Source organism: Equus quagga, chromosome 2 (assembly GCF_021613505.1).
Source record: "Equus quagga isolate Etosha38 chromosome 2, UCLA_HA_Equagga_1.0, whole genome shotgun sequence".
NCBI classification, from domain to species: Eukaryota; Metazoa; Chordata; class Mammalia; order Perissodactyla; family Equidae; genus Equus; species Equus quagga.
In genome coordinates this window covers 152,707,959-152,718,222 of record NC_060268.1, presented here as the reverse complement: position 1 = coordinate 152,718,222, position 10,264 = coordinate 152,707,959, and the positions used below count along the sequence as shown (strand labels likewise).

At 38.9% G+C, this 10,264-nt stretch overlaps 1 pseudogene; it reads right to left on the bottom strand.

The window, feature by feature from the left end:
* Positions 1–9,520: 9,520 nt before the first annotated feature.
* Positions 9,521–10,054, bottom strand: LOC124232295 (NEDD8-conjugating enzyme UBE2F-like; annotated as a pseudogene).
* Between the last annotated feature and the right edge of the window lie 210 nt (positions 10,055–10,264).

The window sequence follows — 10,264 nt, the reverse complement described above, 5'->3', positions numbered from 1 at the left end:
CACATTAATAAATATTGACTTTTACATATACGAAAAGATGGTCAGCCTCATTCATAATGAAAGAAATGCATTCATAATGATATACCTTTTCTAATCAATAATATTGACAACTATTAAAAAGTTTCATAATGCCAAACATTGTCAAAGATATAGAGAAATAGCCAGCTCTGGTAGTCTAGTGGTTAAGATTCAGCTCTCTTACCTCTGGGCCCAGGTTTGTTTCCTGGTCAGGAAACCACACCCACCTCTGGTCAGGAAACCACACCCACCCGTCTGTCAGTTGTCATACTGTGGTGGCTGCCTGTTATTGTGATGCATGAAAGCTATGCCGCGGTGTTTCAAATACCAGCAGAGTCACCCATGGAGGACAGGTTTCAGCAGAGCTTCCAGACCAAGACAGACTAGGAAGAAGGACCAAAATTAACGAGCAAAATTAAAATTAAAGTACATTTAATTAAATTACTAAACAGAATTTTGTAATTCCTAATTATCTCTGAGAAAAAGGAATCAAATGAGATGAGCCCTCCAAGTGCCCAGCTTATAGCTTTGAGAGAGTTTCTAGACTGTCGCACAAGGAGGGGAACCTGAGTGGAGCCCAGCAAACTCTTGAGTTGAGGAGATGAAATTGAGAGTCTGGGGAGACCAAGAGAATGAGAGTCCACTGAACAGAGTATTAGGGAGGAAGGAGCTGGAAACAGAGGGGACTCTGGGCATATCCAGAGGGGCCTTGTGAATTTTCAGTTGAGTACTGATCAGTGCATACAGGTGAGGAAACTACCTCCCTACCTGAGGCGGGAAAAGAACCCCCTGAAATGATCAGAGCTAAGAGTGTCGGCTGCTCCCACAGGCCAGGATTAGTGCCTGCTCCCAGCAGCCAGACTGGAAAACACAGAAGGGTCTCGCCTCAGTAGTGGGGAATACTTAGCTCTAGACTGAGCACTGTTCCGGACCTGCCTAGCAAATCTTAAAAGTATTTCCAGGTAACTCAGGTATGCCTCAGAACAAAGCTCAAGAATATTTATAGTGATATGAAAATATTTAACACCCAACAAAGTAAAGTACACAATGTCTGGCATCCAAAAACATTGCTGGACATGCAAAAAACCTGGAAAATGTAACATATAATGAGGAGATAAACCAGTCAATTGACGTTCACCTAAACTGACGCAGATGTTAGAATTAACAGAAAGGACATTAAGGCAGTTATTATAACTGTTTTCTATATGTTCACAAAATTAAATATATATATATATATTCCAGACACTAGACCCTTGTCAGTTACATGAATTGCAAATATTTTCTCCCTTTCTATGGGTTGTCTTTTTACTTTCATGATGATTTCCTTCAAAGCACAAACTTTTTAAATTTTGGCAATGCCCAACTTATCTATTTTTTTCTTTTATTGCTTATGCTTTTGGTATCATATTTAAGAAATCATTGCCTAATCCTAAAGTCATGAAAATTTACACATATTTTCTTCTAAGAGTTTTATAACTTTACATTTACATCTTTGATCTACCTTGAGTTAATTTTTGTGTATGGTGTGAGGTAGGGGTCCAACTGTGTTCTTTTGCAGATGGATGCCCTGTTGTCTCAGCACCATTTGTTGAAAAGACTTTTCTTTCCTCAGTGAATGGTTTTGGCACCCTGTTGAAAATAAGTTGTCTGTAGATGTGAGGGTTCTTTTCCTGAACTCCCAGTTTTACTCCCTTGACTTATATGTCTATCCTTATGCCTGTCCCACACTGTCTTGATTATTGTAGCTTTGCAGTAAGGTTTGAAATCAGGAAGTATGAGTCCTCCCAATTTGTTCTTTCTTTTTTTTCAAGACTGAAAAAAGGAGGGGGGCTCCTGAAATTTCTGATGGATTTTAGGATCAGCTTGTCAATTTCTGCAAAGAAGCCAGCTGGGGCTTGGCTGAGGATGCAGTGGGTTTACATATCAATCTGGAGATTGTTGCTATCCTCGCAATATTAAGTGTTCTGATCCACGAACAGGAGGTGCTTTTCCATTTGTTTATGTCTTTAATTTCTTTCAATAATGTCTTGTGGTTTTCAGAGTGTAAGTTTTATACTTCTTTTGTTAATTTTTTTCTTAAGGATCTATTGTTTTTCTATAGTTTATTTTTCCATTCAAGTTTTTAATTTAAATAGTCATGAATATTTTTATGGTTTTTAGATTTCTTGCCTTATTCAAGACAATTTCCAACTTTACTCCAAGGTTATACAAATAATCTCCTAAATTTTCTTCTAATGGATATTTTTTTTTGGGGGGGGAGATCAGTCCTGAGCTAACATCTGCTGCCAATCCTCCTCTTTTTGCTGAGGAAGACTGGCCCTGAGCTAACATCCATGCCCATCTTCCTCTACTTTATATGTGGGACGCCTGCCACAGCATGGCTTGATGAGTGGTGCCATGTCTGCACCCGGGATCCGAACTGGGAGACCCCCAGCTGCCAAAGTGGAACGTGTGAACTTAACTGCTGTGCCACTGGACCAGCCCCTAGTAGACTTTTTTAAGTCTTTGTGTCTTTGGTAAATTTAGAATTCATTTTTGTACAGAATATGAAGTAAGGAGTCTAGCTTTGTTTTCTTCCAGATGAAGAGCCAATTATGCCAGCCATGTAAATCATACTTTTTCCACTGAATTAAAATACTAACTTTGTCATTAAGTTTGGAAAATATACTTTTATTTGTTTCTCATGTTGCTGTAAGATTCATTCATTGATTTGTGGGGATATACCAGAGGGAACTAAATTAAACCATCCAGAAGTCTGTATGGAAGAGGTAAATTCTCTGATAAATCAGAGAATAGCCAAGAAATTCATGAAAAAAAGAATTGTGAGTAGAGATATACTAGATGCTAAAAATTTCTAGGAAGCTGTTCTAATCAAATAGTATGGTATTGTCCCAGGAACAGATGAATAAATAGCTATAAACTGAATTTGAAAACTTTCTTCAGTCATGTTCCACCCCTCTAATATAACAGCTGTTTTCAGGTCTTTATTTTACCTTCTAGTCTTTACCTGTGTAACGCAAAAGTCAGCCTCCTGGAAATCCCAAGTTTACCAGTTTTCTGGGCACACTTTTTTTCTTTCCTGTTTCTCCCAGCTCCCTCCTGCACTTCTGCCTCGTGGTTGTTCTTAGAATATTTTCACGGTTCATTCCTTCTCCTGAAGTCTCCAGCCTTCCATCCTTTTGTCCATCTTTCCTTCTTTGATCTCACTCCTCATCTCCACCAGCTTCCCCCCATTCTTCTCCTTCCCCCTGCCACTTGCCCTAGAAAATTAAAAATCCGTCTATCATTATTTTGAAGAGTAATACTGTATTTCTTATCTCACTCTAACCCAGACCAGCCCCAAGCTCTAGATTGCTATAACCGTGAGAGTCTACTAAAATATTTGGCAAAGCAAAGATAGCTCACTTTCTGAGGATTTCTGCCTCTGGGTTTTTAAAGGAACAACTTTTTCTCCCTGCTTGATATGCATAGTTCTCACAGAATTGTAATCACAGTTTATGTACATACAAATTTGTGTTCTACTTTCATTTGAGGTTATTTCATTAAACGTACATACATATAAATTTGTGTTCCACTCATTTTCATTTGGTGTTGCTTTGTAAGTAGTTTTCTCATCATAAGTGTTATGTTTAAAAACTGTATAATTCCATCATGTGGAGATGACATAATTGACAATCATTTCTCTAGTGTTGAACATTTAAGACATTTCCACTTTTCTGCTGGGGAAAATTTGTGATAAAACATTTTTAAAAAACTAAAGCTCTCTTCCTATCAAATTATTTTCTGAAAGTAACCCCCTGGGAATATGCAGAATGAGGGAAGAACAGTTTGCATTTTTCTTACCCATTTTTTTTTTTTTTTCTGGCTGGAGGAAAATTGCTATAAAATGTTTCAAGATAAATAAAATTCTATTTTTTTCAAATTATCTTCCTAAAAGTAAACTCCCTAAAGTGTGCAGAATAGGAGAACAAGAGGACTTTACATGTTTATTGCCTTTGATATATGTTTTACATAATATGATTCTACTGATATTATCTGATTTCAAGACTGATTATATAAAGTTACAGTAATAAAGACAAGGTGAAATTGGCTTAAACAGAGACAAATAAATGAATGGAACAGAATAGAGAGTACGGAAATAGACTTCCACATATATAGACAATTGATTTTTGACAAAGATGCAAAAACAATTCAGTGGAGAAAGGATAGTCTTTTCAACAAACGTTGCTGGGACAACTTGGATATCTACCTGAAAAAAAGGAACTTCAAATCATATTTCACATCACATACAAAAATTAGCTCAAAGTGTATCATAGAGCAAAATGTAAGACCTGCAGCTGTTAAACTTCTAGAAGAAAACATGGAAGAAATATTTGTAACCTTAGGGTTAGGCAAAGATTTCTTAGACATGACACCAAAAGCACAAGCCATAAAAGAATAAATTGATACATTTAGAGTCTTACTAAACCTCTGCTCTTCCTAAGAGTCAGTTAAGAGAGTGAAAACATAAGCCACAGATTAGGAGGAAATACTTTTAAATCAAATATCTGATAAAGGACTTGTGCCCGGAGTATAGAAAGAACTCTCAAAACTTAATAGTAAGAAAACAAACAGCTCATTTTAAAAAAAGAATAAAAGACATTTCACCAAAGAAAATATACAGAAGACACGTAAATACATGAAAAGATGAGCAACATCATTAGTCATTAGGGAAATGCAAATTACAATCACAATAGGATACTACTACACTCTCATTAGAATGGCCAAAATTAAAAAGACTGACCAGACCAAGTGTTGATGAGGATGCTGAGCAACTAGAACTCCCGTATACTGTTAGTTGCTAGGTGTTTACCCAAGCGAATGAGAGCATATGTCTATACAAAGAATTGTGCATGATTGTTTATACAGCTTTATTTAAAATAACCAAGATTTGGTAAATAACTCAAATGTCTATCAATAGGTAAATTGATAAAGAAACTATAGCACATCTACACAATGGAATACTACTTAGCAATAAAAAGGAATGGACGATTAATATGTGCTATCACATGCATGGATCTCAAAATAATTATGCTGAGTGAAAGAATCCAGAGAAAAAAGGAGTACACACTGTATGATCTCATTTATATGAAATTATAGGAACTGCAAACTAATGCATAATGACAGAAAGCAGATTAGCGGTTGCCTGGGTTTTGGGGTGGGCTTGTGCTTGGAGGGACAGAGTACAAAGGGGCACAAAGAAACTCTTAGGAGTGATGAATGTGTTCATTATCTTGATTGTGGTGATGATTTCACGGGTGTATCTATTTGGCGAAACTTATCAAATTGTATCCTTTAAATAAAGTTATTTCTTTAAATAGGGCAAAGCATACTTTCTTTCTATTTTTATACTATCTCCTTACAAAAACAAAAATTACATATATTCAAATGTTACTAATTTTTTCTTTCTTTTTTTTTTAAAAGATTGGCCCTCAGCTAATATCTGTTGCCAATCTTTTTTTTTTCTTCTTCTCCCCAAAGCTCCCCACTACATAGTTGTATATTCTAGTTGGAGATCCTTCTAGGTCTGCTATGTGGGATGCCACCTCAGCATGGCTTGATGAGTGGTGGTAGTTTGTGCCCAGGATCTGAACTGGCGAAACCCTGGGCTGCCAAAGCAGAGCGCTCAGGCTTAACCACTCGGCCATGGGGCCGGCCCCCTAAATGTTACTAATTATTTCCAATATGTTTGAGAAATAGCATTAACAAAGACAACAAACTTTCCTCTTGGCTTCAGTATTTCTGGAAATTTACATCTCTGGACAGCTTAAGCTTTTAGTACTTGGTCTTCAAAGCCTGGAGTTGAGCATTGGCATTGCTGCTTATCAAAGATAAATGTTGAGTCGGTCATTTATCTTTCATGTGACTCAATTTCTTTATCTGTGTAATGAAAGTAATGGGGTCTACCTCCTAGGATTGGTTTGAGGATCAAAGACAATAATATACACGAAAGTGCTTTACACCCTGTTAATGACAAATCACGTGTAAAGTTTTTAGAAGTTTCATCACCAGATGACCTAGTTCACACCTTGAGCCTTGAGAGATTAGATCAGAGAGAAGATAATTCCTTTTTCCTTTTTTAAGGAGGGCTTGCAGAGAAGCCAGGATGCAAATGCTGGAAGGAGGTGAAATTTCAATGCCTGTGACACCCAGCACATTCATAAACTGGTGGTTCCAGCAACCTAGTTTCACATATTTAAATATGACATCTACATCCTCTCAACTTCTGTTGGAATCTACCCCTCCCCACCCCCACCCCCAGCACCCTTGACAACCACTAGCCCCAAAGAAAAACTCTATAGATAACCTTGGTTTGTTTTCCAGGCCAGAGCTAAATTTTGTGCCCTTTTTGTCCCTGGATATAACAGAATTTGTGTCATTTTATAGTTAGCCAAATAACCAGTATTTCCACATCTTTGTGATACAGTCAGTGTGTAGTTTCCCAGCAGTCTCAGCATCAGCTGGGAACTTGTTAGAAATGCAGTTTCTCACATCACATCCTTGACCTACCAAATCCAAAACTCTGCGGAGAGGGCCCATCAGTTTGTGGTTTAATGATCTCTCCAGGTAATTTTTTTTTTTTTTTGAGGAAGATTAGCCCTGAGTTAATTGCTGCCAATCCTCCTCTTTTTGCTGAGGAAGACTGGCCCTGAGCTAACATCCATACCCATCTTCCTCTACTTTGTACATGGGACGCCTACCACAGCATGGCTTGCCAAGCGGTGCCATGTCCACACCCAGGATCCAAACCAGCGAACCTGGGGCCACCGAGAAGCGGAATGTGCGAACTTAACCACTGTGCCACCAGGTCGGCCCCTCTCCAGGTAATTCTGATGCAGGCCAAAGTTTGAGAAGCACTGCTAAAATATGTACTGTTAAATCCTACAGTCAAGCCAGCCCTGGTGGTCTAGTGGTTAATATTCAGTGCTCTCACCACTACTGCCTGAGTTCGTTTCCTGGTTGTGGAACCTCACCACCGTCTGTCAGTTGTCATACTGCGGTGGCGGCTCACATAGAGAACTAAAAACTAACAGCTAGGATACACACCCATGAACTGAAGCTTGAAACAAACAAACAAACAAAATCCTACAGCCCATTTACTAGTTAGTGGCAAACTAAATAGCTTTTAACTTAAGCAGCTTTTAACTGATGGCGTTTGCTGGAAACCTTTCCAGAAATATTTTCTGCTTTGCAAGATGATCAAATTGCATTTAAATTCTGTCTGCAGAGTGGGTTATGAGTTAGTGGACACATCTGGCATTGAATTTTGCCGTTGCATTATACAGGCATTTGGAGAGTCACTTTGACTTTGTATAGTGGAGTACCATTTAGGCAATCAATTTTACAAAATAGTATCCTATTCTTAGGAACTTGAAGAATTCAAAAAAGCCTCCAGACTCACCTTCTTTAAGCTTAGAAAGGAATTGTACATTAGGAGACTGTGGTTTCCTCTAATTTGCACACTAAACTTGTAACACAAAGTGGTCATTGTATGAAGACAAATGAGACAAGCTCCATGTGAATTAAAGCTAAGCACAAATTTTCAAGTTAATGTTGCCCTTTTCACCTGTTTTCTATTACCCAGGGCATCATTTGTTCATTTACCAAACAGAATAAGCCAGACTGAAGAACAAAGCTTCCATCTGGAATCTTCTGATGGTTTAGATAGAAGGAGCTGAGTTTTCAGCGACTGGCCCAGTGTCTGGATTGAACAGGAGTGGCTCTTCTGTATGGAGAGCTGGTCTGAATCCACAAACAGGACGGACTCTCACAGCTTTAACTCTCAATTGTACGCCAGGATTCAGCAAAACTGTCTGCGGCCAAAACAGGGTAATAACTAGGTTTATGAGATTTTTAAATGCTTTTCCTGCCTTGTCACATTCAGGATGTGCTCAGGGGGCAGGAGCGAGACCATCACTGAGGTGTGCACTTCCTACCGGAGCACTCCCTTCTTAGACTTTGATACTTCGGTGCATGTGCGTGTGGGCCTAATTTTGTCTTTGCGTTCTCTGCATTCTTTGTATCCTAAAATCTAGGTCACTCTTTCTCAGACTTTGGGATTTTGCAGAACAGTAAATTAAAAGAAACATGTATTTTAACAATTGGAAAACTCATAATTTGGTCATTTCAATTTTGCCAAGTAGGGATTGATAAGAAATTAACCTTTACTATCATGATCACTTTACTTTAAAAAAGGTACTTTAACAACAACTAAAAAAATATATAAAGGACATAGTCTTAGACTAAAGGGCTGTATTTTTAAAGAAACACCACAGGTAGCCTAACACCAACAGTACCTTTTTAAGAGGCAGCTGGGGCACAGCAGATAAACAAGCAGGTTCTGGGCTCACTGCTACCTAGGTTGGAATTCTTGTCCTGCTACCTACTGGCTGTGTGATCTTGGGCAAATCACTTTCCCTCTCTGAAGCTTCCTTTGCACATCTGGACCTGAAAGCAAGAGCTGATTTTTTTTTTTTTTTGAGGAAGATTAGCCCTGAGCTAACATCTGCTGCCAATCCTCCTCTTTTTGCTGAGGAAGACTGGCCCTGAGCTAACATCCATGCCCATCTTCCTTTACTTTATATGTGGGACGTCTGCCCCACAGTATGGCTTGCCAAGTGGTGCCATGTCTGCACTCGGGCAGGCCCGGCAAACCTCGGGCCGCTGAGAAGCGGAACGTGCAAACTTAACTGCTGTGCCACTGGGCCAGCCACAAGCAAGAGCTGATTTTTAAAAAGCCAAATTCTTGTTGCTTTTGGACAGAATGAATAACGTCTTTCATATTTTCTCTGCAATCTCTCTTTAATAGTTGCTTGACTCCACAGTAAAAATATAAAATAATGAGAATAGAAAAACATAAAGCATTCAATTGTACAAATTGTACATTTGTTTCAAAATACACTTGCATTAAATAAAATAAGGTTTTTACTAAGAGATACATAGTAAATGATTCCATGCATTCTGGGGAACTTTACAACTTCTAGGCAGGGCCAAAATTTGAGGAAGAAGCTAAGAGAATTTGCATCTAATCACAGTTTATAGTGGGTTTCTTATCACCAATCTGCAAGTCGATTTGAACACATCATTCATATCACTTTGCAAGGAATTGATTTTGTTTGGGAAAAGGGTAAGCAAGCTCTAGCCTCAGTTTTAAGTTCATTAAAACTTCTCAAGCATTTCATCAACAACCTGTCCAGTACAGTTTCAAAAAAGTAAACATGTTAAGGTAAGCAGACAACTCTTTAGAAACTAAAACACATTTTTGTGCTGTGTTATGTTGAACTCTCCATCTGCAATGGGCAGTCATGAAGATGTCTTTCTTCAGGGCAACATGGTCCTGGGACTCAGACAATCCATTGAGGCTGAGAGGGAGCATGAGGACTGGAGAGAGGAGAGGCTACCTCTTGTTTCACGTTAGAAATTTATAACACGCACTCCATGGTCCTACAATCTTTTCTTTCTGTCATCTGCCATAACGCTTAACGAAGTCTTCAGCTTTATTCTGGAAGTCCTCCTTGTCCCACAAATGTGTTCTGTAGCTTTAATATTCAATGGATCATCACAATTCAAAAGATCAGTAAATAAAGAGTTTAACCTCCAAACGACATCCTTCAATGTTCTAGTGGGGGTCCAGCCAGTACTGTCACTTGAATGTTCTCTGGGTAAACTTAGACATATTTCACCTGTGTCAGTGATGTTGGGGTGCCAGATCCTGGTCAAACATTCACATTGGGATGTACCATGTTGTACACAGTGGGAACTACAGTTTCAAACTGAAAATTTCCATCCTGGTAGTAACCCTCATCTGGAGTTATGGTTAACTGAAAGCAATGAAGTTTGTTTGGATCAGGAAAATGCACTTTACATGTACAGGGTAAATTAGCTTCTTTAAATAAGCAGCTTATCTTTCACAGAAACCTTTTGAGTGGAGTCAGATTGATGCCTGGGACCCTTGGAGACCATCATCCCACTTCAAGGTGCTTACCAGCATTAGCATTACTGCTACCTTTCTCCCAGGCACCTAGAGACAGGCGAGGTGGGCCTGGTTACCAACACCATGCCAGGCCTGGCAAGAGATGAGGCCACATCAAAGTCTTGCAGGCTCTTTTTCTCAGCCTTCCTCTCCCTTGCCCAAACAGAGGCTGGAGACTTACCATTCTTGTATTCTGGGCCAGTTTCAAGGTTGGAGAGGCAGTTAAGAGGGGGT